The sequence below is a fragment of the Chinchilla lanigera genome, unplaced genomic scaffold, assembly GCF_000276665.1.
Source record: "Chinchilla lanigera isolate Chin_1 unplaced genomic scaffold, ChiLan1.0 scaffold00096, whole genome shotgun sequence".
In the NCBI taxonomy this organism is placed as follows: domain Eukaryota; kingdom Metazoa; phylum Chordata; class Mammalia; order Rodentia; family Chinchillidae; genus Chinchilla; species Chinchilla lanigera.
The window spans coordinates 2,641,362-2,666,320 of record NW_004955497.1 but is presented as its reverse complement, the minus strand read 5'-3'; the positions used below and the strand labels follow the sequence as shown (position 1 = coordinate 2,666,320).

Below are 24,959 nucleotides of genomic sequence, written 5' to 3'. Positions count from 1 at the left end.
AAAACTTATCAACAAAGAAAAGTTTAGGTCCTGATGGATTCAGAGCTGAATTATACAAGAAACTCAGAGAAGATTTAATGCCAATACTCCTCAAACTCTTTAATGAAATTGAAAGGGAAGCAGTTCTCCCTAACTCATTCCTGGAGGCAAGCATTACCCTGATACCAAAACCAGAGAAAGACCCAACCAAAAATGAGAACTACAGGGCAATCTCCCTAATGAACAAATATGCAAAAATGATCAATAAAATACCAGCAAACAGAATGTAGCAAATCATCAAGAAGATAAGGCACCATGACTAAGTGGGATTCATCCCAGCAATTCAGGGATGGTTCAACATATGCAAATCAAGGGGCTGGGGATTTAGCTCGGCGGCAAAGTGCCTGCCTGGCAAGCACAAGGTCGTGAGTTCGATTCCTGGTACCAGAAGAAAAGACAAAAAAAAAAAAACCCAAAAACATATGCAAATCAGTAAATGTAATACACCTTATCAACATAGCCAAGGACAAAAACCACATGATCATATCAAAAGATGCAGAAAAAGCTTTGGATAAAGTTCAACACTCATACATAATGAAAAACCTACAGAAAATCAGAATACATGGTCTTTACCTGAATTTTATAGAAGCCATCTATGACAAATCAACTGCTAACATCATATTAAATGATCAAAAGCTGAAAGGTTTCACTCTAAAATCATGGACAAGACAAGGATGTCCACTTACACTGCTCCATTTCAATATAGTTCTGGAAATAGCCAGAGCAATTAGACAAGAGAGAGAAATAAAAGGAATAAACATAGGAAATGAAGAAGTTATCATTATTCACAGATGACATGATACTCTGCAGAGAAGACCCCCAAAAACTCCATCGAAAAACTTCTAGATTTAGAAAGCAAATTCAATAGCATAACTGAATATAAAGTCAAAACTCAAAAATCAATAGCATTCCTGCACACAAGCAACACATTCACTGTGAGAGAAATTAGAGAAGCCACACCCTTTGAAATAGCATCCAAAAATGAAATATGTAGGAATCACTCTAACAAAGGAAGTAAAAGATCTATACATTAAAAATTACAGTACTGTGAAAAAAGGGATCAAAGAAGATTTCAGAAAATGGTAAGATATTCTTTGCTCATAGATCGGAAGAACCAACATTGTGAAAATGGCCATACTCCCAAAACTGTTGTACAGATTCAATGAAATCCCAATTAAAATATCATTAGTCTACCCCACAGATCTAAAGAAAACATTCTAAAATTGGTCTAGAACCAGAAGAGACCTAGAATAGCAAAAGCAATCCTGGGAAACAAAGGGAAGGCCTGAGGTATCACAATCCCTAACTTTAAATTATACTACAAAGCTACTGTGATAAAAGCAGCATGGTACTGGAAAAAAAACAGATGTGAGGATCAATTAAACAGAATAAAAGAGGCAGGCACAACTACAAATATACCAGCAACCTTGTCTTTGAAAAGGGGGCCAAACATGTTCAATGGAAGAAAGATAACCTCTTTAGCAAATGATGTTGGAAAAACTGGCTTTCCATATGCCAAAGACTAAATCTAGACCTATGTCTATCACCATGCACTAAACTAAAGTCAAAATGAATCAAAGATCTCAAAAGTAAAACAGAAACACTAAATCTACTGAAAGAGAAAATAGGTAGAAATTTTGAAGACATAGGAGTAGGCAGAGAGTCCATGAACAAAAACCAAACTGCACAGGAAATACTTCAAAGAATCAACAACTAAGATCTCATTTTATTAAAAAGTTCTTGTGCCAGGGATATAGCTCAGCACCACAGCACTTGCCTGGCAAGCATGAGGTTGCAAGTTCAGTTCCTCGTACAAAAAAAAAAAAAAAAAATCACCAAAAGAGTGAAAAGAAAGCCCATAAAATGGGAAAAAAATTTAGTCAACTCACTCAAAGGACTTCTATCTAGAACATATAAATAATTTTAAAATATCAGGCCCCAAGAATTCAGAGACCCAATCCAAAAATGTTCAACTGAGATGAATACAAACTTCCCAGGTAAAGAAATACAAATGGCAAACAATTATATGGAAGAATGTTCAACATTATTAGTCATTCAAGAACTGCAAATTAAAACACTGAGATTTCATCTCATCCCAGAAAGAAGAGCTATCATCAAGAAATTAACCAATAATAAATGCTGGAGGGGCTGTGGGGAAAAAGGAACTCTGCTCCACTGCTGGTGGGAATGCAGACTGGTGAAACCACTATGGAAATCAGTTTGGAGATTCCTCAGCAAACTAGGTCTAAAGGTCCCATTCAACCCAGCTGTTTCCCTTCTGGATATTTTTCCAGAAGAATTGAAAACATCATACTACAGTAATATATGTGCACCTATGTTTAAAGCAGCGCAATTGGTAATAGCTAAATCTTTGAAACAACCCAAATGCCCATCAATCAATGAATGGATAAAAAAGACATGGTATTTTTATACAATGGAGTACTACTCAACTAGAAAGAAAGATAAACTCAAGGCTTTTAAGGTAAATGGATATGACTAGAGACATACTCATAAGTAAAATAAATCAGACTTGCATGTATAAACACTGTATTGTCTCCCTAGTGTAAGAAACTGAAATTGTAAATAAGAGAAAAAAAGGTACAATAAATATTGTGAAAGGGAAAGAAACTTTTCAAAAGAAAAGAACTGGCATGAGTGAAAGGAGAAAAGAAGGAAGGGGAAAAAATATATATATATATACACACACACACACAAGATGGCTAAGACAACTGTACTACTAATTTTATTTATTGAAAGAAACAGTTAGTGCTTATACTGTTTGATCAGTTTTGCATGCCTATATCTGATAATCTCACAACTACTTTGAAAATAACAATATGCAGTAGAATAACCATTATTAATTTCCTATCATCTTGTTTTGAAGTTCTGTACCATTTTCATTGTCTTTTGCACTTTAAATAAATAAAATAAAGTAAAACTACAACTTTTGTAATATAATTGTTTTGAGGAGTAAAAAAATGCTTCAAATTACCTTCAGTCAAGATAATTTTTATCTAGCACCATAAAATGTTTCAATATACTTACCGGATGCATGACTGCCTAAGGGACATTTATCCTTAAATGAAACATTTGCTTCCCAAAAAAGTTAATGAATATAAACCACTTTTTAGGTGATGTGGCATTTATCAAAATTTCTTCCATATCTCCCTCTGAAATGCTGTCAAGGTTAATATGGAAATTTAATAAAACTATCAGGCTGTTCTCACACAAGACTATATAGTTATTTACTAATTTATTTGTTTGCTTTATTTGTGTACATGGTATTACATCTAGGGCCTCTGTGTACTCCAGCCCTTTGTTTTTATATTTTATTTTGAGACAGAGTCTCATTAAGTTGCTAAGTTTCCAAGGCTGAACTCAAACTCGGGATCCTCCTGCCTCAGCCTGCTAGAATCCTATGATTACAGGTGTGTGCCACCACACTCAGTTTCTATGTCATTTCTGATACTTCAAAAAGTGACCCATCATGTGCTAGCAAAATTCATATTTTTGTTTTCTCTTTTGAGGTGTGACTTTAGATTTATAGAAATTTTGTGCAAAAGATTTATCATTTTTATAAATTAAAATATATAGCATATGATTAAAATCAAAATGATCTAAAAATCCATTGCTGTTCAACAAATATGAAATTGGATCATGTTCAGTTAGCATCTTAAGTTCTTCTTCTAAAAGAGTTCAGATACATTCTTCCTAAATTTTCCTCTTTTATAAGCCTTTTTCTTATTCATTTTGTATTAGATCTAGATCAGGAATTGATTTCTCTAAGATCTATTAATAACCAGAGAATGAAAATAACAGATACCTCATGAAGAATTATATATAACCCGTATTAAAAATATATATGCTAATATTTCTTTTACTGAAAGCTTAGGAAAAGCTAATAGCAGAAATGAGCCATATATATAATGTATAATTATTACTAGCAGAAGGTGGATGTGTTTTAATACAGACATTGATCAGTTCATTGTGTTATTCCCCATTCTTGTCAATAATCTTATTTGAATCCTGGCTCAGGATCATATAGTGGTGTTTCTTTAGAACAAAGGAGTCTTGGGCTAAGTAAGTCATCTCTTCTACCCCCGCAAGCTTCCAAGATACTTTATTTGGGCTTTTCTAAGAAAATGTTTTCTGTAATGGCAGATCCTGGCTCAGGATCATATAGTGGTGTTTCTTTAGAACAAAGGAGTCTTGGGCTAAGTAAGTCATCTCTTCTACCCCGGCAAGCTTCCAAGAGACTTTATTTGGGCTTTTCTAAGAAAGTTTTCTGTAATGGCATAATGTTCTTGCTGTAAATTTATCCCAAACATATTACTCATTACTATAAATCATTTCCCACAATAATTTTTTAAACTTTCCTCTCTTTTTCATAAAATATAATGCTTCTAAACAATGGACTTTTCCTCTATTAAGTAACAAATGAAAACAAAATCGACTCTCACAATAGTCTTTAAAGTTACCTTATTTGGTCATTCCTTGTAGGTTCCAGAGTGCAAGAGTCATTCATCCACACGGATTCAAAGTCCTGATTGTTTGCCAGATTTGCATTTACTATATGGTCCACAGCAACAGCATACTGCAAGCAAACCTGAATATCTGATGCTCAGCTGCTGGGGCAACCTGGTTCAAGCTCTGGAGAGAGGGCTCCACAGGTGCATGCCTGCTCAGCACAGGTGCTATAAATTTGCTACCACTGTCCTAGATCTAGCCAGCTCTGAAAATCCGCACCTGTGACTGCCTGAGGCTGTGGGGGGAATGCATCCAGACACAACCCACTACAAAGGTTCTAAACCCATTCGAAAGTAAATGGTTATGGGTAACAAGCATGATCTGATAAATGTGCCCCTCACAGAGAGAGTCCCTGCAGACCCACAAACACAAATCAATTGAATAAGAAAAAGTATGCCATTCAAACAGTAGTCAAAGATGACTTGATGACAATACTAATACCAAAAAATTAATTTTTAAGTAAAAAATTTTCAAGGTCAAACAAAGGAAATATGTTCAAAGGCTGTCCCTGTTCAAAGGCTACAGGAGGGGAGAATTCTCTCTTCTCAGAAAGAGGCAGCCATTTTTTTTTTTTCTACGCAGGCCTTCAAGCAACTGAATGAGGCCCACCAACATGAGAAAGGCAATCAACTTTACTCTCCCATTTAAATTCTCCGCCCCCACCACCACATCTTCACGGAAACACCAAGATAATGTCAGACCAAATACCTGACACCCTGTGCCCCTTTACTGTTGATACACAAAATTAGCCACCCCGTGAGATTTACCCAGGATAGGCAAATCAACACAGACAGAAGCCAAGGAGTCAGGAGGGAGAGGAACAGGAGTGCTGAGTGGGAACAGGTGTTCCACGGGGGTTCAAAATTCTGACAGTAGAAAGAGCTGGTAGCTGCACACCTCTGCGAATACACAGAATATCAGTGGATTCTGTAATAAATATCACTGTGTATATCAGTGATACTACTAAACAATGCACTTTGGAATGACTACTTTTGTGTTACATAAAGTTCATTTCAAAACTAAAAATATTTTTAAATCAGGAGAGTCAGGAATTTGACAGCAAGAATTTAATGATAATCCTTAAATGCCCGGTGAATTAAGAGCGCACGCGCGTGAGTGTGTGTGTGTGTGTGTTTGTGTGTGTGTGTGTTTGTATTGTAGCCACAATTATTCTGGAAGGAAATGGAAATAATATAAAAATTTTGCTTTACTGAAGTTGGATTTCCTTAAAAAAAACAACTTGAGAAAGCTGTGTCTATCACCCTTTCGCCACAAAAGCAGAAAAGGGCAGTCAGTGCTCCAAAGGACGGAGAAGTCAGCAGCATAGTTTATTGACTTGAATTTCTGACTCGAAGCCTGACCCACCCTGCTATACAATGACTTCCTATTCGTAGAAAGACAGCAAAGCAGGTGTGTGCATGCATGTGTGCACGCGCATGTGTGTGTGTGTGCGCACGCGCACATGTGTGTTTTAAAAACAAACATCGTGTATTTGCTGTGATGTCAAACTAACAATCAGGGGAAATGGGCTTGTGGTTCCAGCCTTTTCCTGAGGCAAGATTATTCCCCAGGCTGAGACTGTGGGTGTTTTGTCTGGACACTTTGGAATGACTCAGATGAACAGCTCCATGTCATTCTGAGGAAAAGGAGGTCACAGCCCAGAGGACTAAGGAAACATGTCCTTGCATTCAACTTTCACTTTGTTCGGCTTGGATTTCTCCCAGGTATGCTATATAAAATTCCTTCCCCCTCCCCAGCCATCTGTCCCAGTAAGCGCTCTTATCATGGCTATCACCCTAAGAAGGCTAACACTTCCACACCAAGTGCTCATGAAACCCACCCCCCTTCACCTTTAGGAAGGGAGAGTGGCAGAATGAGAGTGTAGGTCTAGGAGTCTTTCGTCTCTTTTCATTGGCCACTAATCTTTAACAACTTGGTATACTTAAATCTTAGTTCTAGCATGTACATAATAAAGAAAATTACACCTTATACTCTTTATGGTTTTTAAGAAGATCAAATAAGATAACTGATGTCAAATACCGTCAAGGAACTAGCTCACTACTCTTTCTTTCTAAAAATTCTTCAAATTTATTTATTTAAATTAACAGATAAAATTGTATATAGTTATCAGTCCTGTGTACAGCAAGCTCTTTTAGTATTTTTTAGTTTGTTTTCTTTTAGAGGACAACTGTATGAAGTATAAGGAAGATATCAAGGCATGAAATTAAATTTAATCAGTTCTTTCCATAAACTTCATCTTTCAGCTGTACAAAGACATTCTTCTTTTTCATTTGAGTATCTTCAAAGGTCAAGTTTCATTTTAGGTAAAGAAGTATCTGTGGGGGCCAGGGATGTAGCTCAGTGGCACAGCACCTGCCTGGCAAGCACAAGGTCGTGAGCTCAATTCCAACTACCAAAAAAAAAAAAAAAAAGAAAAGAAAAAAAAGGAAGTATCTGTGTCGAATAAAGTTCATAAATATTAAGGAGCAACAACTGCTTCTTTGAATTTACACATTTTCCTACATATACCCATTTGCAAATGTTTATCCAGCTCCAAGATATGTTGTTCCTATAATTTCAAATCAGAGAAATACCATGTATCAGTCCCATATACATAGCTTTCTGCTTCACACATCTCTCCCTATATTAATTTTCTCCCCCAAAATAACAATATTTGCAAATGTGTATTAACAGAAAATTCCTAAAGCATGGATCGTGAGTGACATTAACAACCTTGCTTCACAGATTTCCCAGGCTGTATCTAGAGCTTTGAATGTGTAGGTCACTGATTACCATCCCACTGGGTATCATTACTTACTACATGTGGACTCCTCAGATTTCAGGCTGACAGATGCATTAAAGTATAACATTAACAAATGAATCATCATAAGGTATTATAAAGTAGAAAAGTCTAAGCAATAAGGTCATTGGTAGCAAAATTCCTCCCCGTCTATTTTATTTTTTTTTTTGTTTTTTGGTTTTTCTCCGGTACCGGGAACCGAACTCACGACCTTGCGCTTGTCAGGTAGGCGCTTTTGCCGCTGAGCTAAATCCCCAGCCCCCTCCCCGTCTATTTTAAATAACCTCCCTTGGTCAGTGTTTGCTGCCTCTTCAGCCAGGAAATATACTCCACTTTAATGTCTCTCTTCAATTTTTTTTTAGACTAGCTAGATATAATGAATGGTCTGTCCAAGTGTGTCCCTTCTTGCTTTTTTTATTTCTCCTTTCCATGATTCAGGGTCATGCTAAGTTTTGCTTTACCAATCCTTCATAGAGTCATATTTTGCTTAAATTATCCCTTCTGAAAATTTTTGTCACTGTATTTTTACCATTAGATTTGACTTTGATCCTTATTTATTCTCTTTTTAGTTTCACAAATTGATTTTTCTTTTCATTTTCTAATTCTTCAGGGTGATTGCCTATTTTATTTTTTCTTATTCCTTTATTTTCCTGGGTCACTCCTTAATTATGAAGCAGATTGGGCCGTGACACGTCCCTTGGAGCTCAGCTGTGACCCATCACATTCCCAACAACGTTGTCTTCTATTTTCTAGGTAATTTATGCTTTCTCTTTTTACACTGTCTCTGGTCTAAAGATTTTATAAAAATGTGTTTCTTAGTATTGATGTAGTAAAATGTTGTAGTGACCTCCTAACTGACTAAAAATGGCTTCAAATCTCTGTTTTTTCTTTATGACTAAACACCAAGCTTGTTTTTCTGTGAAAGTCATACCAAAATTGTATGTCCTCTCTTCTGGAAAGCCAGCTGTGCTTATGTATTGCTTTGTTTACTGATGTTGTGGATGGGACCATGAATGTCCCCTGGAGGTCCATGTGTTAGGGACTCAGCCACCAGCATGGCCTCCGTTGGGAGGTGACTGAAGCCTTAGGGGGCGGGGCCAGTGGGAGGAAGTGAGGTCACTGGGGGCTGCCCTTGAAGAGGATTGTGGGATGCCAGTCTCTTCTCTGCTTCCCATCTGTCCAGAAGTGTGAATTTTGACCAACTATGTGCTCACACCAGGATGTTCTATCTCACTGCAGGCCAAGAAGCAATGAAACCAGTTAACCGTGGGCTGAAATCTCTGAGACCATGATCAAAATAAACTATGCTCCTTTTAAGTTGACTGTCTCAGGCATCATGTCGCAGTAACTGAAAGCCAGCTAACACATTGACTGTCATTCAGTTTTCCCAGGGCTAATTTGTCTCCTAGATCTGTTCTTATCCTACACAGTACTTTGCATAGTCATTGCCCTATGTTTAGCAACTATATTTCTGATGTTATGATTTCTATTTATCATTATTCAGCATTCCTCTTGTTCTCACTAATGATTAATTTTCAAGGAAAAGCTATTATTTTAATATATAATGATATTAGTTGACATTATATTAACATATTACCTTTCCCACTTTCTACTTTTTATATTTATTTTCTTACCTTCTTTAAATCCTACTTTGTGTTTCTTAATAATTTTCGTTATAACCTTATTTTCCAGCTTCCCGTATTTGCATGAAGTGTTATTATTATACAGTTTACAACTAAATTTTGTGTTATAAGGTAACAAAACAAAGATAGTGAATGAGTACATTTGGTCCATTCACATTTGCTGTAGTGGCTAATGTACTCAATCATACATTTTTTTATGACTGCTAAATATTTCAAGTTATTCTGTCTTTTAATTTTCCTTGATTTTATCATTTGAACAAGTCTCTAATCATTTCATTTTTTTCATTTTATTAATTTGCACTTTCCAGCATACATTTTCCACTTTAATAATAGTTCCTTTTAAGAATTAGACATACATTTCACACTATTTTTGGAAAACAAGTTAGCAAATACTCCCCCCATCAAGATGTAGTGTTTCACCCTCAATGGTGGATTTTTTTTAACTTCTCAAAATGGTTTTGTCCTTATTATATCAATCTCTTTAAAATTATCATCTATTTTGAGATATTTTGTCCCCTTGAACTTCTAGTTCTCAAAGTTCATTCTCAACTATGATCAGCTCATTTTTAATTCATGAATTAATTATATAGTTGGGAAATCATGGTGTCAGCTTTGGAAATTAAGGATTTTAATTTAATATTTAATTTGAATATCACCTAGCATTTTGTTTTTTATTGCTGTAAGTTTATGTTATGCTTCATCTGTCTGCTCTTCTCCCTCTTTCAGTATTAAAAGAGACTTGTATTTATTTGCTTGGGGGTATGGTTTGTAGACAGAAGAGAATCCTTATACATGATAAAGAGGGATATATTCTCTCCTTCAAGTCACAAGTGGAAGCAAAAAGCTTCCATTCCTTGTTGAGGTCTCTGATCTTCTTGAGGACAGTGAAAATCTCCACCTGTCCACCCCCTAATTTGGATCCCTTAGAGTCTGAGGGGACCCAGCACAATCTCGCAGATCTGAGGTTAGAACAAAGATCCTTCTGTTTCTATGCAAAGCTCTTCATAGGGTTTGCTCTTTTCAAGGCTCCAACCCAGGCTGCCTGTAGCCATTTTCCAGACCCTGGACCAGAAAGGGAAAAGGCCTGCAATCACTCCCACTACACTCCCAGAAACTGAGGATTTCCTTGAACCCCGGCACCTCTAGAGTCCTGCAGTGATGAGAAATGCCCCCTAAGTGAAGTTGGACATGCACAGGATTTGTCTGCAGTGTAGACCATCACTATCTCGGTGCTATAGCCACTACCTGTACTGTGAGCAAGAATTTACCTTCAGTGCTTTCTCACTGGTTTTCCCAGTTCTCATCATCTCTTTCTAATCTGACAGTTGCCAAACCTGGTTGCACATTAGAATCCTCTGGAGATTTCTTAGACATGCTGACTTCTGAGATCTAACCTGAACTCTATAATCAAAATCCCCAGGGAATAGCATAGGCTTGTAGCATTCACATGGGCCAAACTTAGCACCCAAGGCAAAATGCAAAACTTCTTGAGGTATAGGGCAACATCAAAGACACTCAGAGAATCTCCTGTAACACTTTACCAAGGCTTCCACAATGCTGAGAACAAATATGAACTCTGGTAGCTAATGGGAACAGCAAGAGTGATAAATCCTTAAGAAATTCCTGAATAGCATGAGTGATAGGCATAAAAATGGAAGTGTCATAATATACAACAAGCAGCTCAGAGACGTGTAGCAGATGAGTGGTGACCAGAGGGAAGACAGGAGTTTCCTGGTGCAGGTGTGTGGGAAAGTCGCCTGGTGCAGGTGTGTGGTGGTGGCAGGCCAGGGCCAGGAGAAGTAGGGGAGGTTTCCGGACAGACAGGGCTCCATTGCTGCATCTACAAAAGTTTCACTAGCAGGGTCCCAATGTTAAATGGGAGCCTTTGTGATCAGACACTGATTTGTAACTACAAGATTTGTTTAAACTAATATTCACATTATTAAAATTACAAAGCAAAATCCCAATTTTCCATGAGCTTTAAGGTCAACTTACAAATCTTATAGAATAATTGAAATCAGTGTTTAAAACTTAACCAAGTTCTTTTATACATTTCAATGTTTCAAGTCTAAAATCAATTACTTGATCACATATTTTATGTTTTAAACATAAGATAATGGAAATAATCGTATATGATAAATTCTCTTAAGTAGTACATATACTTTAAATATCAAGAGCAGATTATCAATAAAGTAACAAATTTTCTCTATGCTCAAAATAAAACATGGAATTTCCAAAGATTTATCTATTCATATTTTTTCTAACTATAATCTCCTAGGTATAAGAAATCACCTTTCAGGGGAAGAGTTACCCTGCAAGCAAACACGGATGTCTTCTACTGACGATTACTACAACACCGGACAGGGAAACGAACACACCTACTATGATTTTATTAGGATCACATATCCACATGCTAAGCCGTCTTCATAATAAAGACAGTAGATCACTGAGCGATCCTTACAAACTGACCCTTTCATCCCAGCTCCTTAGTTACAGCTGACCTCCTTCAACTAATCTTCTGCACTACCAGAGGCAAGTATGTATTCTTTTTAAGTGTTTACTGTTCAGCAAATCTACACCTTGATCTGATTGAGTTTTCCCAAATTTAATACTTCCCCCAGCTCTGAGGTTGCAATACTAAATCATGCTTCCGGAGGACCACCTGGGTGACTCTCCCTGAAAGAGGAGAAATTGTCTCCATTTTGGCTGAGCCTGGCCCTATTTCCATGTATAGATATGTACAAAGCTGGCTAGGACTTTTCCTTCTCCCTTCAGTTGGCTTTAAGCCGTGCATATCAGTCCAGCCGAGGTGCTGATGGTAGTCTTGGAAGATGGCAGGTGTGTTTCCCTGGATCCCCATGCGTTGTTCCCTTGTGTGAGCCTGGAGGAGGCCTGATGAAGAGTCAGTGCTGCACACTGCTAGCTGGGATGAGCACTGAGATAGAGGCTGTGACCTCCTGGGGCTTGAAAGATTACACGTCAGAGCCGAAGCACAGACCTCAAAACATTAAATACGATCTCAATTGTGTCTGGCAGATTACTCTTTCTGCAGATCCTTCTCTCTGCATATTGCAGAGGTGATTTCAGGCCTCCCGCCTAGCCCAGGTCACGCCACTCACCTACTTCCTGCCATTTTCACAGTCACTCATCCTCAAGCCACGCCCTTCTTGAGGAATTAGTAAAACCCAGGTTCAGCCTTGGTTTGAGGCCTTTGTTCCCAATGGCCGTCATGATGGCGGGACTTAGGACCCCTTGATGCTCCATAACTACAAATATGCCTTAGTGTCTTTATTCTCACCATGGGTTGCCCTGGAAGTGCTAGATTGGAGTTAACTTGCTCGAATTCCAATAACTTTCCATGGGATTACACATATAAACTTCCTGGGCCGAGATGAGGACTGGGAAGGGCTCTCAATACATGCTCTTGACAAAAATGACGAGTGAGGTTTCTGCTCATGTGAGCTCAGTGAGACGAGGTACATGGAGGGAAATTGCATGCTGTCCTGAAAGACTGACTCCATTTTCCCAGGAATGCTCCAAAGCAGGCGACTGAAAATAAATCATATAACAAGGTCCCTAACATCGCTCATCTATTCAAAGTGGCAAGCTAGTGCCACCCCTACCTCAATATGCCTCATTACTTGGGAATTTTGAATGATTCCCATGTATTTTGAATGATTCCATGTGCTGAGATTAGATATGACTAAATTTGTTTCCAAGGAATCTCTGAGATAGGAAAGATAAAAACTCAACCCCTGTATAATTAGCTTCTCTATGTAAATATAATACCAATTGAATAGGATTGAATACGTAATGTTGCCATCCTTGTAACGCTTGGAACTTTAGTAGGTTTTCTAGTGTCAGAGGTAAACTTTGCCAGTGGGAAATGTATCTAAATGAATTCAACATTTTTACAAACAGCAATTGATTTCCCTCATTAAAGAAGTTTCACAGAAAAACATTCATGAGAAACGTTTTCAGATACTGAATTAATTACTATCTCAAATGGTGTAACTTCCAAATATCATTCTCATGCCACAAATGCACAAGGAGCAGAGAAATAATAGGGATGTGTGTGTATGTACACAGCCAATGACTAATCAAGGATTGCTACATTAGAGTAGGGAAATGGCTGAGTGAGTCAGACTCCTCCTTCAGCCTCATACATAGGTCAGGTCTTAACCAGCCCTGTGGGTAAAACTGGATTTTTACCCCTGAAATTTACCTTGTGCTACATTATAAAACTAATGCAAGACGCTAAAGTTTTCTTCTACGAGGATGAGTTAGTTTATAGTGACTGTTGTTTTTCTTTTTGTTATGTTTTATTTCCAATATAGTCACTAAAGACTTCAGTTGGAGCTCTTTGACTCCGTTGACCTCATATTTCAGGAGGGACAGCGATGCAAGGTCACAATTTTAAAGGGTAATTATTGAGTCTGTTTTAATACAAAGTATCTGGGAAGGAATATCCTTAACATGGTGCTAGCAATTACCATGATAACTGTAACTTGAAGAATCTCTGCACTTGCTCACAGGAAATTCCTTATGTATTGACCCCCACCTGTAAGAACAAAAAGGAGATTCTCTTAAAAAGTAGAAAGAGGCAGAAACTACGCAGAACATCCAGCAATCCTGAAAGAAATATAAGAATGCATTTTTTTCAATCCACCCAATTTCCTGGTGTCCTTCACTAGATAACAGTGGTGCCAACCACAACCTGGGCTCTTGACTTGCTTTTGTTACTCATATTCTTAGCCTTTTAAATAAGATACGTCCCGTCATGTCCTCACCTCACATCACCTGAAGCCAGTGAATTTCCTTTCTTGTCTATTCAGAGAAAAACCATTTTCATTTAAGAAGAAAGGAGAGTCTACAGCCATACCACCCTGAATGCACCCGATCTCGTCTGATCTCAGAACCTAAGCAGGGTAGGGCCTAGTTAGTCCCTGGCTGGAAGAAGAAAGGAGAAGTTACTCTTGAAATATTTTATATTTAGCAAAAGGACAAGTACCTTGATATCCGCATTGCCTAATGAAATACAAAACGTATATTCCAATTACTTCCCTTTTCTGAGCTCTTAGTTATAAACATACTACAGTTTCTTCATTTCACTCTGTGTTGATTGCTGCAGGACAGAGACTGAAAAGCCATCCGCATTCCTGAGCATCTGCTGAGGAGCTACCAGCCCTGTTGCCCCACAGTGAGGACGAAGAGGCTGTTTTTCATTTGAGATGAGGGTTGTGTTTACACAGCGAGTCTCAATAACCCAGAGTGAGTGAAGATGAGTGAATAAACATCGTGACCAGCGGAGGCAGCTGGTCTCTACAAGTTGTCTTGATTTCTCGCTGATTTCTTGCTTTTGTACAGTGTAAACATACACACACATTACCAGGAGAAGCACATTTCATCGCATGAGAGATAAGAGTACTGAATCCACATTTGCTTGGGCAGGAAAGGTATCTGGGATGTGAAGTCAGTTTTGCATTGTGTCCCACTGGATAAAAATGCTTGGCATGAGAGGAGATGTTCACAGCACCAGAGCTGGACTCCATCCAGCCAGCTGTTGTTATGTAGCAGAAATTTACTGTTGAAAGTTCCCCCGGGTGTGGTGGCACATGCCTGCAATCCCAGCACTCCAGAGGCTGAAGCAGGAGGGTCCCTGTGAGTTTGAGGCCAGCCTGGGCTACATAATGAGTTCCAGGCCAGGCTGGACTACATAACAAGATCCTATCTCAAAAAAAAATTATTTTAATTCTTTTTACAGAGCTCACAGCATACAGTAAGTACTCTGGACAAATAATGTGAGGGCTGAAAACAGGGCAAGCAAAATGAAATTGCTTCCATCTTCTGAGTCTGTCAACAGCTTTTGGGAACCAGCTGCTCATCATATATGAACAAACACCGAAAGTGCCAAGTAGGGCTCATGGTCAGGCAGCCATGCTCCACAGGAAGACATGAGAACTATCTGTGCGAGCCAGGTGCAGACTGGACAGTCTCCATCAGTCCCCCTGGCTCCCTGCTAGGCTTGGGAGACTTTCCCCATCACATTGTCCCTACGGGGCAGAAGGTGCGGGCAGAGCAGGAGCCTAGGTCTCTTTCCTTCTTTACCGTCTGCTCAGTGTCTTGCACATGGCATTAAGCACTTTTGACAGTTTCATGCCTTTTGCCATAAGTGTCTGGAATGCTTCCCTGGGTTGGAAACTCTGAGGGAAGCAGTGCTGTGGGAGCCGGCAACCCAGAGTGGAGAAGAACATTTTCTTGTAAGTTGAGTTATTTTCTGCTGGAATAGGTTAAATATCTCATTTCCAACACCTGCGCTGGTCTTGCTTGACCACTGAATGTTCAGGGTCAAGAAAGGAAAGTATACGGTTCCTGGATTCATTTCTTCATTCTAATTATTCAAGAGCAAGCTCTGAGGAGTCTAATGGGATTCATTGTGGACAAACCTTGTCTTTGTGCCGTTCCCCACCTGATTCATTGCCGTAGGACTCTAAGATTTTGTAATTTTGAATATATATAGAAAACATAAGCAAGAGAAGGAGTGGAAAGGGAGAAACATTATAATGTCAAAAGATGAGCAATTTGCAAGCACAAGCTCGAGAGGCTGACATGTTTGAGGTTCAGCTGAGGACATTTTTTTTGTCTTTTTGAGACAGGGTCTCACTATGCAGTTCAGGCTGGCCTCAAGCTCACAATGATCCTCGTGCCTCAGCCTCCCGAGTGCTGGGATTACAGATGTGTGCACCACCACGCCCTGCGAGGACATATTTTAAACAAATCCACAAACAAATAATGTGGATGATTTAATTTTTAAGAAAGGAGGCAACAGTCAGGAGTTATGAAGAATTTACCACTTTCCTGTCAGGAAACAACACCTCCTGCTTCCTCCCTCCTACTTCCTGTTTCATCCTTTCTCCTTCCTCTCTCCTCCTTCATCCTTTCTGCTCTCTTCTTCCTTCCTATCCTTCTTCTTACCAGTACAGACCACATTGCAAAACAGTTTTCAGGTCCGAAAGAAGAATGTCAAAAACTTGGAAAAGGCCCAGTGACTACTTCTTTTAAGGGCCTGAAAAGCCAGAGGTTTTAAAAGAATAAGGATCATCAACAGAAAGAGTGCTTTTAAGGTGCATATCGTGGCCCAATATGAAAGAGATCCTGGGAATGAGAAGTGCTGCAGAGCACAGAATGTGCTCCCTCCAGAACATGCTTCTCAGGACCGTGGTGTGTCCTTGGCCACGTCTTGGCTGTCGATTCTTGTTGAAGGTCCCGGTGGTTACAGACACTTTAGCCTTCTTTGTGATCAGTCAAGTATCCACAGACTGTGGTTGTATCATTTGCTTTGGTTCCATCCCTCCTTCCCTTAAATGTGGTTTCAGGGGATGAAAATAAGGTGGAAAGATGGAAGTTAATGAAAACAGAGTTTGCTTAATTAAGAAAGCAGTTGTCTAGCCATAAAGTTGTCTGAAAGTGCAATTTTCCTAAGTGAAATACTAAGTTTTCTATCATGTGAGATGCTTGAGCTGAGGTAAGGGAGAAATAGGGAGAAACATATGTATAGAGTTGTCTCAGTTGCTATTTTTGTTGCTGAGTCACAATACCCAACATCAAGTCAAGGGAGAAAAGGTTTATTTAGTTCACAGCTTGTATGGATTTCAATCCACAGTTGTCTGGCTGCAAGACATGGCATGGCAGAGGGGCAACAGTTCATGGTGGCAGAAAACAGCAAAATTAATAAGCAAGCAAGCAAGAGACAACAGTCTTTCTGTCCCTTATGCTGTATGCAGGCTACCCACCCTAGAGAGGGTGTAGCACTTACCCACTTAATCCCAACATTGGACCATGAATCAATCATGAACTCTAAATTCAGCCTCCTCCAAAAAGCCCACCCCCCATGACTGCATGAGGCTTTGGAGAGACATCGAGACAAATTAATAAGAGTTGAACCTAAAGATATTTTAGATCACTTGTGACTCTGAGAGTCTGTCATTCTTCTTTCCCTATAATTTATTTTAGAAGGTTGGGTGTTTCAGGACTTGAGGTAGATTGATTCTCCAATAAACTTTGAATCATATTATACAAACCCATGTGACTCACTTTATGAAAAGAAATCTTAGAGATCAACTGAGCAACCCAACTGTATCACAAAGTTTGTTTCCTCATCCAAGTTATAGTGACCTCTGCTAACCCGTGTTGGTGAAGAATTCCTGCTTTCAGAAATGCTGTAAGCAGGAGCAACTTTTTAACGTAATTTACCACTGAACCATTTCAGGTGACAGGAGATTCTGACTCTGACTTTCAGGCACCGCCACCCGCTCTGTCTTGATGACTTCTACAGGAAGCGCACAAAGGTAAAACTGGATGTTGGGGCTCCTTGAACACAGAGGGGAGCCCTCAATCTCCGTTAGCACCTGTGCGACTTTGCTGTCGCCTTAAGGAGAGCTGCTGCACCCAGCTCTCTTCTCTCTTCCCAGCACACGCCCAGCATTGAACTCCACTGCTGCAAGCGCTGCACTTCCTTCTCTCATGAGGCTCAACTCATAAGCTTCCCTTTCAGCAGGCTTTGGGTAAATCTTCAGTGTTTGAGCCTTTTTGGAAAAGACCTTTCCTAATCAATCGCAGTCAAATAAAAAGCAATTTTTAGTTAGAAAGTTAGGATTGCCCTTTATGACTGTCCAAGCGTTTTTTTCTAGAAGCTCAACTCAAATAAGCCAGTGAGCTGCAGCCTCAGCCAGGTCTCCACTCAGATCTCCACATTGTCCATTTATAGCTTGCCTGTGGCCTCAGAGAAGTCCTTTACTCTCTCTGTGAGGGTCTTCATCTGCAAATTCTGGATGCTATTCCCTGTGAGACAGTGTCTGAGAAAAGACCCAGTGATAGAAGGATGCTAAATGATGCCAGACATTGACTCAATGCTCCTGCGAGTCAGGAGCTGAGTTTGGGCCTCAATATTCTCAACTCTGTTGATATTCCTGAGGCACTCATCACCTTTCACAGGTGAGTAGTCTCTGATGTAGAGTGGGTAAGAAAGGTGCCGTGCTTATGTCCTCATGCGTCCCCAGGGCTCCGGGCTTCGCCTTGGTTCTGACGTCTTCGGGGACCACTCATTCACTTCAGAACCCTCAACTCCATCCCCTCTTTGGAATAACTTAATTAACTTCAGAAAAACGTATTTTCTGTATAACCTAAAATAGCTGCAGTACTTCTTTAACGCAGTATTATTGTCACGGTTCCTTGAATGCCTTCAAAGTGCCTTATCTTCAGGATTTCCACTTGGGTAGCTGAAACCCTTCCCATATCTTTCTCAACCTTTTAACTTTTCTAAGTCTCTGTTTGCTTAGCATCCTGGGCTGAAAATTTCAAGACACCTACACTAACTGTTGAGTTTGGTTACTCAATAATTAAGTTTCTTAACAGCCACTTGCTCAAATTATAGAGAGAACTGAAACATTTTCCCATATCTTTTCTCTTTCATCAACTCACATGATACTAACTGGCCTACTTGCAAATATAGGTTGAACGTCCCCCATCCAAAACTCCGAAATCTGAAGTACCTCAAAATCTAAAACATCTTGAGCACCAATATGACACCACATGTGAAAAATTCCACACCACACCTCTCTGATGCCTCAACGTGAAAAACTTTTGTTTCATGCACAAACGATTTAAAATGTTCTGTAAGACTACCCTTAGCCTATGTGTGTAAAGCACAGAGGAAACACAAATTGTATGCTTAGACCTAAGTCCCATCTGCAAGACATCTCATACACAAATATTTCAAAATTTGAAGAAAAAAAAAAAAAAGTCTGAAATCCAAAATACTTCTGGTCTCAAACATTTTGAATAACAAATGCTCAACCTGGATGTCATTCCTTCAACTTTCTCCTTTACCACTTAATGGTGCACTAGAAGTTAGAACAGAAATTCAGAGCATTTATACAATAGGACGAGAAACACGAGTCAACAGCAAGGACACAAGCTCACAAAACTGGTCACCTCATTTACAATTCAATGCATTAAGAAAAGTTAGCAACCGCTGCCAGCCAGTTTCAGCTTGACACAAATCAAACCTGGCCCTACAGCTTTTTAATGTCATTTTATGAACGTTAATATAATTATTTTAAAATATCCTTAGTGGCTAGGGATATAGCTCAGTGGCATAAGGGTTTGCCTGGCAAGCCAGTGGTCATGAGTTTGATTCCTGGTACCAAATCAAAACAAATCAAATCAAATCAAATAAAGTAAAATATTCTTAGTATCAAAAATATTATTGGATTTCCCAAGGCACGAGAAAGGGATGTTGACAGGGATACAATGCATTCATTAAAAGATTTCAGTCTTGAAAAAGGAAGATGGTCTTTCAGAAAGAGAAACAAATATCCAAAGAATATACAGGAAAACCCACAGACTCCAAAATGCCACATTCAAGGAGCAGTCAGGAATGCCACAAATGAAATAAAGGCGGAGCTTGCTCAGGATTCTAAGACGATAAGAAAAGGTTCTTAAAATAACAAAGGCAAAAAACAGACAGGGGAATCAACGCACTTACTTGTGATTCTGAGTGCAGAGGATTTGTCAAGGATTAAAAGGGAAAGACAGGTAATTCTCTATCTTGTTTTATCTGAAGACCATATTAGCAAATCTCTATATCTAAAAGCAGGGTGTGTGGTGTCAAGGGAAGAGCAAGAATTTGAGATTCGGGCCACCCACTGGCACCTTTGTGGTGTCATTGCGATAACAGAGCTCAAAACCTTTGCCTGCCGCACTGCCTTCATGAGTGAAGGACAGGCATTATGCAGTAATATTTATGCCACAGATCATTCTATCTTATAAGGAATAGGGAATGCCTGTCCCTAGCAGGTAATACTGCCCCTCTTTGTCATTCTTTATTACCTAGTAGAAAAATGAGTATCATGCCAAAAAGAGAGGGCTCTAGAACTCCTTACAGTGTTTAAACGTGATTCCAGAAATGCTGATTCTGTGCAGGCAGGGTGGCAGAGGGCAGCACTGGCATCAGAGAGCAGGTGGGCATGGGCTCATGCGGTTGGTGAGGCTCGGGGGTAGTTTTGGAAGATTCAGCTTAGATTTGTTGGGGGGAAGGCGAGGCATGCAAGGGAAGTCTACATGGTAACGTAAAACTGTCAAAGCCTACAGACAGCTGGCATGCACCTGTAATCCCAGCACTCTCAGATGCTGAAGAAGGAGGATCCCAAGTTCAAGTCCAGTCTGGGCAGCTTAGTGACTTAGCAAGACCCTGTTTCAAAATATAAAAATAAAGAAAAACTGCTGGGGATGTAGCTCAGTGCAAAGGCTCTAGGTTCAGTCCCCAGTGAAACACACACACACAAGCACACACATCCATACATGCATGCACATGCACACACACACAGCCTAAATGCAATCAAAATGAGGGAGCATTTTTAGAAAACAAAGATGAAACCAGATTGCACAAAGATATTGGAGAAAAATGAACCAATTTCTGAACATTGAGAATTGACTCACATGATAGAGAACCATGAGTGAAAGCAGGATGCATAATGTTTTTGAGGCTACAACCACGGTTACTGGGATGTGAGACAAACTGTGCTGAGAAGAAATGTATTTACTATCGCAAATATCTCATGATGGAGACAGGGTCACAAAATGTGTGCCTTGAGGACGTGTTCTGAAAACAGACTTTCAGGTGGGGAAGTCAGAATCTGGACGGAACAGTGGGGATTATAAGTAGAGAACACACCCATGACACCGGTGAACGAGCTTTCTCTCCAGGGGACAACTGTGTAATTGCTGCAAGAAAATATGATAGCGGACCTGCTCTTATTTTGTAAGAAAAGCCTTCATTTTATTGAATCACTCTTCAGGTTTTCTGTTACTTGCAATGAAGCAGCAGTCTTTACTGATGTGTTAGGACACTGTTTTCCATTAGGAAAGAAAGCTCCACGTGAGGTGTGGGAGAAAGTGCACAACCAGAATGCAACTTACCTCTGCCAGAAACGTCAAGTTCTGATTGTTACTGTGATACTAATTATACTGCAACTGGCTGCCTGTTTCTTTTCTCTCTCAGAGGGTCTGTGGAGATACAATGCTTTATTCACCTCTAAATTAACGTTCAATTCACCTCCCTACAATAGAACCTACCAAGCCTCCAAAGGTCGATGAACAGAAAAGAAATAAATAAGTGAAATAAAACTGACTTAGCCATTGTGGCAGGTTGAATCGGTTGCGATTCTTGGTCGCTTTCCCATCGGGAGATAGAATCTATGTTCCATTGCCTTGGACCTGCGCTAACCTTCAATGCCTTTGACCAAAGGAATGTGCCAGAGGTGACTGTAGTAGTCCTGGGCCTAAATTTTAAGAACTTGGGGCTTCTGCTTTTGTACACTTAGAACTTAGCTACTGGATAAGAAATTTGTGTGGACTCCTGAAACCCTGGCTGAGAGCTCATTGGAGAATCTCAGAGAATGATGAAGCCAAGAGAGCTCCCAGCAGAACTCCCTACCTGGGCCAAGAGCATCAGCAGAACAGTATAGCTGAGCCCAGGGAACCCATACACACATGAGAAACAGTACAGCTATCTTGCTTTCAGCTGCTGGGGGTTTTCACGAGACGTTTTTCAGCTTCAGAAAGGAGCTGCTGAGGCGTAGGACCATGGCTACAGAGGCTGAGGAGGAAGAGCCAAGGGAGAAGTCAGGTCCGTAAAGGACAAGAAGCAAGCCACACTGAAACCCAAATGTAATACTAGTGGGTCTAACAATCCCACCAAAGAAGAAAATTAAAAAGTTGCAAATCTCATAATAATTTTGCAAGTGCAATACAAAATTAGATTCCAGATTTAAAAGAGAATGTCCTCACATGACAATAACCATCAGTAATTCAGTAAAAATGCCAAGATCGACATCTCTAAGTTTTACCGTAAACCTAGTGAATGCTCAAGTTAAAAAATCCATTTTGTGGAAACATCCCAGAAGAGGCAAAGGATGGGATCTTCTTTGCGCTTGGGACAGGTGCTCCGGCTGTGACTTCCTAAATTCAGTAAACATTAAGCTATATTTTCTAGCAATCTGGTGACCCCAAGGCCAACACTGATAGCGGCATTCTGAGTCCTGCTGGTGAATAAAGGTAGGATTGGTTCCTCCTGTAATAGCTTTATAGGATTCTTACTGTTAATAGAATATCCCTGGTAGGGAATATTTTACTTATGTCACACCAAGAAGCTATTAAGGGCCTAGGAAAGTTTCACTGACCTGTCCGATGTCTTAGCCAATAGCTACGGGTAGCTATTCAAATTTAAATTAATTCAAAGTAAATAAAATGAAGCCTTTATTTTCTTCGCCTCAGTAGCTACATTTCAATTGTTCAGGGGCCACATGGGGCTGCTGGCTGTGTCACAGGACAGCACAGACGTAAGACTTCTACCATCGCGGTGTTCTGTGGGTCGGTCTGGGGGAAGGTAGTGAGGCTTCTTAGCTGTCCCTCAGAAACTATGTCCTTCGTCAGAAGTGCCCCTTTGATACTGGTCATGGTTTGTTTGTCTCCCAGTATTCCTGTGTTGGCCACTTAACCCCCAAAGTCATATGTAAGGGCATTGTGCTCATTACTGAGCTAATCTCCTCGTGAATTAATCCATGACTATGTTATCTAGGACATGGCTCTGTTATAAAATCCTGTTATCTCTGCACACTTATTCTTTCTTCCTGTGTGATGGCCAACACCCCCTTGGGGATCGACCCAGAGTCTGCACCAGTGAAAAAACTTTCACCCCATGCAGCCCCTAGACCTTGGGCTTCCCAGCTTCCAGAACTGTTCAGAAATAGATTTTATTATAAAGTTCCCAGTCTGTGGTTATCAATTATAACAACAGAAAACAGGCTGTGATGGTACTTTTATTGGTTCAGAAGTTGTTCCATTGACTGGTGCATAAAAAGTGTTCGGTTAATGCAGGCAAGGTGAGTTCACGGACAGGGTTCCCACACTGTGTACCCAGAAGCTGCAGAAAGGGTCTCCACAGGGCGTTTTAAGCTCTCGGGGATAATGAACAATGGTGCGGTTCTGACTGAAAGCTGCACAAACGAGGAATTTAAATGAGTTCCGAGTCTCAGCACTGTATCACACCACATTTCTTCCGATAATGTCATACTTTAGCAAAGTTCTATATCAACTACTGCGACTTTCAAATGGCAAGCACCATGTGGACATCAACATAGAGTGTAAATTGGCACGCTGGTGCGAAGATCCCGAGGCTGGAGCAGTTGTTCAGTGCTCAGCAGGTGCATGTGCCCAATTAACAACTACCTACTGGTGCTCTTGAAAATAGCTACTAAGTTTTAGGGCATAAATACTTAGTAAGTTCAGACCTAAATGTTTAAACAAAAGTGATAAATACTTCTTTTAGCTGAGCGGCCTGCTATGAAACCAGTAAGGGTGCTTTGAACCAAAGAAATTTGAAAACCTCTGAATTAATGAATGAGAAGGAAATGATCACAGCATTGTTCTTTCAGCGAGGTGGGGATGCACACAGGTAAAAGGAATTGTTAAGAAATGTATGTAAAGTCATGTAATTAACTTTCTTGCACACCAGTATCCAAACAGATATCTGCACATTGCAAGTAATCAATAGATACTTCTGAAATCAATGTTTAGTAGAACAGGTAGCTAGAAATCTCCATTTATCAGAGCCAGCCAAACCTTCACTCGGTATGTAAATATTTGGGGCTAGCGCTCTTTTCTTATACCTTTTCAGGAGAACTCATATCAAATTCAAGTTTATTTGAACACACACCAGAGTACCATGTCTCAGTCAAAGATCTTGAAAGCTGCAGATCACAGATACTGTGCAATGCTCTTAGGAATATACCTTAGAAAAGGTAAAATCACAATAGACATGAACAAAATGAAGAAGATTATAAGAAACTATGGTGGTTCCCCAGTTCCTGAACTTAATCTGTCCCACAGTTCTGGGGAAGACTGCCGTGACTGTGTTTGTGCATGAAAGATGGCTGCGGTCATGTTTGCCACCGGATGTAGAGTTTGCAAATAAAAAGAAAATTTTGCTCAGTGCTTTTGTTTACGAACCAGATTGTTCACAAACAAAGGCATTCATCCACCTAGGTACGGCTGTATTTTAAAACCTTATTCTCCTAGAAGAAATGGAAAAATTCCCAGACACATAGGAGTTACCAAAATTGAACCAAGAAGACAAAAATCACTAAATAGACTGTTATGTCTGTGGGTCTGGGTTCTAGGGTCCCCAGACTCATCCTTGCCAGGACTGTTTTCTTTCTCTCCCTGGTATAGAAAGAGAAAGAAGAATCAGAAAACCAGTGCTAAGTGAAAGTAACTTTATTGCAGGTATTGTAAGAGGAAGCAGAACAAAGCCACGCCAGGAGAGTGGGTGGGGGCAAAGCTGGGTCCCTGCTGAATTTGGGGCTGTGGTCTTGTTTTATGGGGAGAGGCTCCACCTCCACCACCCAACAGGGAATCAACACTTGCTTGATTGATTGAATATTGGTCTTGCTGCTGCAGGCCTGGATATTGTGAGCTAATAGGGAAATTTTGGTAGGCATGGCAACCTGCAGGGGAGGGAGAGTGTTGCCCGCCCAGATGAAGGTATTAAATAACTTGTCAGCTTCAAACCACAAATCTGCTTGAAAAACGACTTGCTGCTCATAGTCACACAGAGGCTGCTTTTTTCTACCATCTGAAAAGGGTTCAGGTCCCAGGGCTCCCTTCTGTCCTTAGAAAGATCAACAGCAGGCAATGAAATAGAATAATAATAAAACCCTACCAACTAAGAAAAGCCCAGGATCTAGTAGATTTACCACAGAATTCTACCAGAACTTCATGGAAGAGACAGCACCCACACTCCTCAAACTCTTCCATGAGGTTGAACAAAAGCAGTACTACTAAAATCATTCCTGAAAGCGAGCAGTACTGTGGCACCAAAATAAGACAAG

General features: G+C 39.9%; 1 long non-coding RNA gene across 1 annotated transcript; it reads left to right on the top strand.

Moving 5' to 3' along the window:
- The first annotated feature begins 6,173 nt into the window (after positions 1-6,173).
- On the top strand, positions 6,174-11,532 carry LOC106146831. The gene is made up of 3 exons (XR_001231432.1): positions 6,174-6,290; positions 8,041-8,119; positions 11,288-11,532. It is a non-coding gene; the product is annotated as an uncharacterized LOC106146831 (long non-coding RNA).
- Positions 11,533-24,959: the final 13,427 nt, after the last annotated feature.